Raw genomic sequence first — 9,852 nt, 5'->3', positions numbered from 1 at the left:
TTTTTTGCAACACTTTCTATGCTCAACTTGTAATACTATTTGTGGTGGGGGGAATTGACTGCTCTTCTTATTATTCTATTAATTTCCTTCTTACAAACGAACATATATTTAATACTGTGACGAGGACGCGAATACTCTCAATTCCGTGCATTAAATAAGACAACTCGAAGATCAGTTTGATTCACATTTAATTATTACACATCCGATGCTTGAATATAATAGGCTTAACACAATATATACTGCTTGTCTACACCTACTGTTCAATGTTTCCTACACTATCCCCCCACCACACTATTATTTAGGCCTTAGTAATAGATGTTACCGAAAATATCAAATCCTATATTACATTAGTAATGTAGCCAGCTACACATTACATGTTAATGTATTAATAATTTTGCAGCAAGTTTTAAAAGGTCTACAAAATTTTTGTGGACGTCCCAAGGGGGGGGGGGGGGGGGTGGGAGGTTCGTTGAAAGTGGACTCGGATGAACGGTGCCGATTTGAACGAAAATATGTTTAATCTCAGCTGTGGTGTCAACTGTATTTCGAACTAATGACTAAATTGTGGAAAATAAAATCATTATAAAAACCTTTATATAATAACAAACTTTTAAATGCACCGAAAATAAGATAATAAAACAAACTATACTAATAAAAGCTTAGGTCGCTTAACAATTTAATTATTTTTTTTTGTTAATAAGTTTGTGTTGTTTAATTTTCAGTGCATTTAAAAGCTTGTTATTTAAAAGGTTTTTATATTTCTTTTATTATATTTGTATAGGTATAGATTGTAGGAAAGATTTCAGTGAAATCACTCTCACTTATTAAACTTTTTTTTTTGCCAATATGTAGATCTAGATCTAAACCATTGTTAATCTATCGCTGATATGTAAATTTTGATTCTGTACAATATGTTGTAATTTGTTTTCCCTAACGTGCGTTAGGTACCCATCAGAGTTGGGTGGACTCAGGGACGGTCTACTGACTTGAACTCGGATTCGAACTCGAAACTTACGGGTTAGCAGCCCAGCTCTCTACCGCCAAACCACTCCGTCCCCACTTACTAAAAATTGTAACTATATTTTTTGTTTTGATTATGTTTTATTCTCAACTGAAAATTACATCTTTATATAGGCTGCCTTCTGTATTTATTACATCTTCACACAAGAGATTCTCATCCAAGGATGCAGCATAAATAAATTAGCTAAATCCTGTTTGGATTGTGACTCAGTTTATTAAGAGAACAATAGTTCATGGGTTACTTCAGGTATAGTTCACAGGTTCTGTGAATAATTAATTACAATAATTAAAATCAGACTGACAAACAATACCAATCTGCTTAGCTAATGAGCAAGGAAGTTGATGGAGCAGGCAGCAATATCATTGCAGTGATAGGTCACTAGGGCAGGGGTCGGCAACCTGCGGCTCGCGAGCCGCATGCTGCTCTTTTGATGTCAAGATGCGGCTCTCCAATTCCATGTAAAAATATTGATTATATTATTTTATTTTCCAAACTCATTAAAAAGAATTATACTGTAAAGAAAAGCAACTTAAACTTTAATCAGGATAAAAACACTCATCAGAGAACAGTGAGAATTGGTGGAGTAGAAAGTATACAGACAGCTGACAGCCGCTTAGGCACCAGGACCAGCCCCACAGCCGTGGTAAGAAACCCATGCTTGCCACTGCCCAAGTTCCGACTTTTTAGAACAAGTATTTTGGTTGCTAGCCTCCAACGGTTGAGCCAGGAACTTGACTCTGCGTTCGAGTAGGATGAAAGATAAGCCCTGTGAGAACCGAAGGACAGAAGCGACCGATGCACGGTAATCAAACCGATACCCAAACCAGTTAGTCGGAGTTGATCGTGTCGAGGTCTGCCTGGCTTTGGGAGACACGTCCTCGGCCAGTGATGTCCGTAAAGAAAGAAAACAAAAACAAAGTCATTGGCTTCTAAAGTGGATTGAGATAGTCCTATAGTTATATTATTAATTGATTACTAATTTTATCATAGCAGAGCTAGCTAAAACACTTTTTGTGTGAAACATTTATATGTTTTTATATGAATCAATATTAGTTCATATTTAACGCTATTCATTTAAATCAAACATTAAATCTATTTACCTAATCCTTATTAAATATCATAATATTGATATAAAAATTTTAGTGGCTCTTTAAAAACTGGGAAATTTTGAAAATAGTAATTTTTGGCTCTTCCGTCGCAAAAGGTTGCGCAGGGGTCGGCAACCTTTTGAAGCTGAAGAGCCAAAAGTTACAATTTTCAAAATTTCCCTGCACTAGGGCAGGGGTCGGCAACCTGCGGCTCGCGAGCCGCATGCGGCTCTTTTGATATCAAGATGCGGCTCTCCAGCTCCTTGAACAAATACTAATAATCTTAATAAAAAAATAAAATATTTGAAATAAAAAAAATGTTAGTGGCTCTTTAAAACCAGGGAAATTTTGAAAATTGTAACTTTTGGCTCTTCCGCTTCAAAAGATTGCCGACCCCTGCACTAGGGGAATGATCTAAAATTTTTAACTATAATGTTTTGACTGATAAAATGACACGTTCTCAACATTGTTTAAATTTCATCATTACCTATTCATATGCAAAGTGTGTAGGATAGCTAATACTTCACTAAATAAACTATTGTTAAATATTAAATTAAACACTTTAACAATATAAAGGATAGACTTAAGTTCTATACTACTATAAAAACATATTTCGTTCATAGTAATAAATTTTAAATATCATTTTCCCTTTTATTAAATTAAATTTTTCTGTGTTTCGCTTACTAACAAATAGATTACCTCCCTTGATTTAGTAAATGAAAATGAAATGTAATTCGTTCATTGATATATAAATATACATTATATATAGATGTATATATATATATATATATATATATATATATATATATATATATATATATATATAGATGTATATATATATATATATATATATATATATATCTATATATATATATATATATATATATATATATATAAATATATGTAAACAGCAGTAATTTTCCACAATGCCATAAACTGAGCAACGAGTATTATATATAGATATATAAATATATACATATATATATGTATATATATATATATATATATATATATATATATATATATATATATATATACATGTATGTATGTATATATATATATTTATATAATATATACACACACCAGCCAGGAGTACACGTTTCTCATGGCGATACCGATGTGAATTTGAAATTATTATTATTTTTCGCAGAAACCTCCCTAGTAGTACTCACAACAACATCCCAAAGTTTCATGGAGAGCGGATGAAAGGTGTAGTGATGCATAAAAAAACAGACAAACAGACATACATTGCTTTTAATATTTATAGATGCAGAAAAGCGAGTGCCTCTTCCTAAATATTCGTAAAGGTATTCAATAGATAATATAGTGACGTTTTCTTAATCGTAGAGCATTATTATATATTTAACGAAAATAATTTCTTTTGTCTTTTTTTAGCGCATTATCTAAAAGCTTGCCTAATAAAAAGTTTTTTATGAATTTTTTAGTTATTTCATAACATAAATGAATCATTAACTTGTAAACTGTTCACCGTTGATACATGTAAACTTCCACCTTAATAGGAATTATGTATTTAATTAAGGTAATAGTGTTTTAATGAGACTATAATGAAAATTAATACAACGAGTTTAAGATATTTAAACACCAGATTAAAAGTATTTATCATATCTTGATAGTTATTTAACGTGAAATAAAAAGTAACTATTCCCATTTATTTAGTCGATACATGTAACTCACATGTAACAGGTAACTCACTTGAATACGGTTAACAAATTTTAAAAAATCCTATTTTATATAAGTAAATAAGCTTCTTAATGCATTGAAAATAAGAAAGAAAAAGAAAAGTTTTTTTTTATTTTTTTGGGTTAAAAATTCGATTTGGTCTCTTCCCTTTTTACTTTCTCGTATATACAAAGTATAGAGAAAGTATTGTAATCGTGCAAAAAAAATCGAGATTATTACAAATCTCGACGTTTTACGCCTCACTGATACGGAAAAACATAATTTTGCAATCTTGTCCGTATGTCTCTGTGTGTCTGTGTGTAAACACGATTACTTGAGTACCGTTACAGCTAGGTTGATGAAATTTTATCTATATATATAATTCTCTTCTGGTAGCCGTTAGAAAACAAGCTGCAAGCTCGCCTTTGCAGTCCCCTCTCTTCCTCTCTATCACTATCACTACCACCCCCACCCCACCCCCACATGATCTGGTGAGCTGTGGTTCACTCTAAATGTTTACAAATCGTAGAGCCGGGTTGTTGACGGCTATTAGGGGTAGATAATTTCGTTTGAAACGATTTTAAACTTACAGGAGGTAACTAAGAGGAGGCTGCTTTCACGGCGGGGGGGGGGGGGGGGTGTAGGGTAGGGGTTGGGGGAAAGGGAGGGGGGGGGGGGGTTAGTGTTTTAAAGTAAAAATTTTCAGTGGCAGCATTGGTACTGTCGAATTCACAAATTATGAATTACTGAAAAGTAGAAAATAAAACAACTAAATAGCGGCGTATGATACGCTGCGGGTCGGCTCGTATATATGTATTTTATCAAAATCGTAGATCCGTATCAACTTTTGAGCGATTTCCGATAACCGGAAGTGGTACTTTTTCTATTTTGAATTTTTAAAAAGCCTATAACTTGAGTACTATATCAGATAGATAAATGAAATTTCACATGTAAGTAAAAGATCTAATTCTCTACCTTCTATCAAATTTTGAGTAATTTCTATTGACCGGAAGTAGTAATTTACGCTATTTCCGATTTCTAAAAAAACGCATGTAAATTTAAAAAGTACTAATAATATTGCGCACTATTATGCACATTTTATTTTGGCGTTCGCTTGGTGCGCAATTCTTTTTTCTACGAGATTATATTCTAAATGGTCTCACCCGGTGTGGTCCGCATCCCACCCCCCCTCGCTACGCCTCTGTCCATATCACATATCAATCTATGGTTCATACAGGAGCCAAACAAGGACGCGTACTATTCCACTTTAAGTTAACCTAGTAATTAGCTGGCTGATGACGCAAATTAGTGACAAAACAAGAGGCAGACTACAGACAAAATAAGTGGCAGACTACAGACAAAATAAGAGGCAGACTACAGACAAAACAATATGCAAACTACAGACAAAATAAGTGGCAGACTACAGACAAAACAATAGGCAAACTGCAGACTAATTAAGTGGCAGACTACAGACAAAACAATAGGCAGACTACAGGCAAATTAAGTGGCAGACTACAGGCAAACCAATAGGCAAACTACAGACAAAATAAGTGGCAGACTACAGACAAAACAATAGGCAAACTACAGACAAAATAAGTGGCAGACTACAGACAAAACAATAGGCAAACTACAGACAAAATAAGTGGCAGACTACAGACAAAACAATAGGCAAACTACAGACAAAATAAGTGGCAGACTACAGACAAAACAATAGGCAGACTACAGGCAAATTAAGTGGCAGACTACAGGCAAACCAATAGGCAAACTACAGACAAAATAAGTGGCAGACTACAGACAAAACAATAGGCAGACTACAGGCAAATTAAGTGGCAGACTACAGGCAAACCAATAGGCAAACTACAGACAAAATAAGTGGCAGACTACAGACAAAATAAGAGGCAGACTACAGACAAAACAATAGGCAAACTACAGACAAAATAAGTGGCAGACTACAGACAAAATAAGAGGCAGACTACAGACAAAACAATAGGCAAACTACAGACAAAATAAGTGGCAGACTACAGACAAAACAATAGGCAGACTACAGACAAAATAGGTGGCAGACTACAGACAAAACAATAGGCAGACTACAGGCAAATTAAGTGGCAGACTACAGGCAAACCAATAGGCAAACTACAGACAAAATAAGTGGCAGACTACAGACAAAACAATAGGCAAACTACAGACAAAATAAGTGGCAGACTACAGACAAAACAATAGGCAGACTACAGGCAAATTAAGTGGCAGACTACAGGCAAACCAATAGGCAAACTACAGACAAAATAAGTGGCAGACTACAGACAAAATAAGAGGCAGACTACAGACAAAACAATAGGCAAACTACAGACAAAATAAGTGGCAGACTACAGACAAAACAATAGGCAAACTACAGACAAAATAAGTGGCAGACTACAGACAAAACAATAGGCAAACTACAGACAAAATAAGTGGCAGACTACAGACAAACCAATAGGCAAACTACAGACAAAATAAGTGGCAGACTACAGACAAAACAATAGGCAGACTACAGGCAAATTAAGTGGCAGACTACAGGCAAACCAATAGGCAAACTACAGACAAAATAAGTGGCAGACTACAGACAAAACAATAGACAGACTACAGACAAATTAAGTGGCAGACTACAGACAAAACAATTGGCAGACTACAGGCAAATTAAGTCGCAGACTACAGGCAAACCAATAGGCAAACTACAGACAAAATAAGTGGCAGATTACAGACAAAACAATAGGCAAACTACAGACAAAATAAGTGGCAGACTACAGACAAAACAATAGGCAAACTACAGACAAAATAAGTGGCAGACTACAGACAAAACAATAGGCAGACTACAGGCAAATTAAGTGGCAGGCTACAGGCAAACCAATAGGCAAACTACAAACAAAATAAGTGGCAGACTACAGAGGCAGGTCAAAGAACCTATGTGGACAATACACCTATAGTCAAAGCCGAAAACAACTCTTGTGATCAAACACCCGTTCACAAACCACCTGTGATCAAAGACCCACTGCTGAAAAAACACCTGTGGTCAAACCACCTATGGTCAAACCCCCTATGGTCAAAGCTCCGTTATGGTCAAACCCCCTATGGTCAAAGCCCCTATGGTCAAACCCCCTGTGGTCAAAGCCCTGCTGTGGTCAAACCACCTATGGTCAAACCCCTATGGTCAAAGCACCTGTGGTCAAAGGTCTGCACAATAGTAATACTTCTTTTTTACTTGTAGCCTACTTTCATTCATTCAAGATGGGTTACTTATACATAGATCTAATACAAAACATCTAATTACAATATTATTCTAAAATCCTGAAAATGCAAATGTGTAATTAAATGGTAATTCAATGGATTTGTTTCCCCATGTAGGGAGTCGGCGTGGTCGAGTCGGTATAGCTCATGGTTGCTCAACCGAAAAGTCTCGAGTTCGAACCCTCGGGTTGGGGGCAGCCACTCTTCTAGGAGAGACAACTCCAAAATTAAACAACTGCTGCCTTGTAGTTTGTTCTTGGATGGACAAAGGCTATGGAAGCAAATCCAAAAAGAAAAGCAGGCTGAAATCGGAGTCAATGGCCTCAATGGCGCATAACCAGTTGACACGTAACGCTTAATTGTGTTGGAGGCGTGGTCGAGTCGGCAAAAAGCTCATGGTTGATAAATTCGAACAAAGTCTCGAGTTCAAATCCACTGGCAGATAAATCTCTATCCCCTTCATCACTAATAATTAAGAACGAAGAAGAAGAAGAAGAAAGTTTCCCCATGTGAGTGGTGGGTTAAGGTAGTTTGGGCTTTTAAGTAGAGCTGAAATAAATTTAGAATTAAAGAAAAATAATATTATACATATAATAAGCAACTGGAATGTTAAGTTGATTACAATGATACACATAAAATCAAACATACTTCCCTTACAAACATCTATATCTTCAGCAGTCCTCCCACAGTTGTTGTTTTTTTAATAAAAAAAATGTTAAACATTTAAAATAGTAATAATAATGTATTGGATAGTTTTACACAGTTTCAAAGTCATGAACATCAATTGTATATATAGTATTTTAAATGGAGAAAATAAAATGGCATAAGAGTTTCTTTTGACTGCTTTGTTTACTGTGCTCCATCACAAGCTGCCAAGTCAAAAGTTGACGTTCTAGCTACCCATGGCCAGAAACCAAAAGGGTCTCTGTAATACTCATACTGATCTATCATTCCAAAAGTTTTCTTCACACTAAATTGACCCATGGCGTTGAGCGTACGCTGCCTTTGATCTATCAACCGCCAGTCCAGTTTGGTGAAAACTGTAGTAAAAACTACTGTTTTGATAAAAGAAAATAAATATTTCAAAATTTCATAGCTGATGGAATATTGTTAAATCTACCTTTTTACAACTTAACATATAATAAGTGTAGGATGGCTAATACTTCACTACTTAAACTATTATTGATTATTAATTTTTTTAAAAATTCGCATTAAAAAGAATAGACTTAAGTTCCACACTACTTTCAAAATATGAATGTTCCATAGTAATCATTTTTAGATAACATTTTCCATTTTCTTATATGTAATAATTTTTTGTTTTGTTTACTGATAAACAAATTACCTCCCTTGAGTTACAAAGAAGGAAAATGAAATGTAACACATTCATGTAACGCAAATTACATTTTATATAAAGATATATATATATATATATATATATATATATATATATATATATATATATATATATATATATATATATATATATATATATATATATATGTGTGTGTGTGTGTGTGTGTTTTGTGTATTTTTTTTTGCTAGAACCATCATTGAGGGTTTGGCCTGGTGTAATGATTTATTACAGTAGTTGTTTCATTTCGTAACTTTGACTGTGAATAATTCAAAACTTCAGATTAAAATGAGATTTTAAATTAATTTTTACCGAATTTGTCGGCCACTTTAAATTAAAGTGGCCGACAAATTCGGTCTATAATTTTACTCTATCTACAGCTCCAATATACTACAAAAACACTTTTCACTATAAGAGTCGTTGCAGAGTTTGTTTAGAATATATGTTTAAATGAATAATAATTAAGTTGAACATAGTCTACACGAAAAAAAAAGCCCAGGTATTTAACATTTGTCCATGAAATAGACAAAAGAAACTGTAACAGAGTCACAAATTCAATTACTTGCATCTATATTCCTCGCAACATTTTAAGCTGGTACCACCACAACTTTCCAATTGTCCCAGGCATTTACTGATGGTTCCAGCACACAATAGAAGGAAAGCAAATAGGATACAAAATAGCAAATTCTGTCTTGACCGGGAGCCGGACGTTTTCCCGAAAGACACTTGCCCGAATGCCGTTTGCCCGAAGGCCGATTTCCCGAATGGACACTTGCCCGAATGCGACAAATGCCCGAATGGACACTTTCCCGAATGCGACAAACGCCCTAATGGACACTTGCCGAATGCGACAAATGCCCGAATGGACACTTGCCCGAATGCGACAAATGCCCGAATGGACACTTGCCCGAATGCGACAAATGCCCGAATGGACACTTGCCCGCGACAAATGCCCGAATGCCACTTGCCCGAAGGCCCATTGCCCGAAAAATGTTAATATTAGATAATAAAAAAATATTACCAAATTGGAGATTCTTTATCAGTTTAATATTGATATTTTGATAATAAACACAATTCTAAGCATTAAAAATGTCTTTGTAATTTTAAAATTTAGCTTTTATTTTTTTTTTCAAAATTGAGAAATTACTGTAAAAAAACAACTTTATTCTTTCATAAATGTAAGGTGATGTTGGCGGCGATGTCCTAACATTCTTTTGATGTAAGTTTTGAACACCTTGTATAGCCGACCGTATTGCGGTGGTTATATAGCGCTTATGACACGGCGTAGGCGGCGCGGCGTCTCGCAACATTGAACAGAGGCGCGATTGTTTAATTTATCTTGTTATGCTTAACTTGTATGGTGATAATTTCACAACAGAACGAGACGTGGTCTAGGCGGCGAATTTAAAAACTAAATATAGTCAAATACGGTTGCTCTCCATTTAATGCAC

Source organism: Physella acuta, unplaced genomic scaffold (genome assembly GCF_028476545.2).
Source record: "Physella acuta isolate Inbredline_101_S28 unplaced genomic scaffold, ASM2847654v3 ptg001836l, whole genome shotgun sequence".
Classification (NCBI taxonomy): Eukaryota; Metazoa; Mollusca; class Gastropoda; family Physidae; genus Physella; species Physella acuta.
This window is presented reverse-complemented; position numbering follows the sequence as displayed.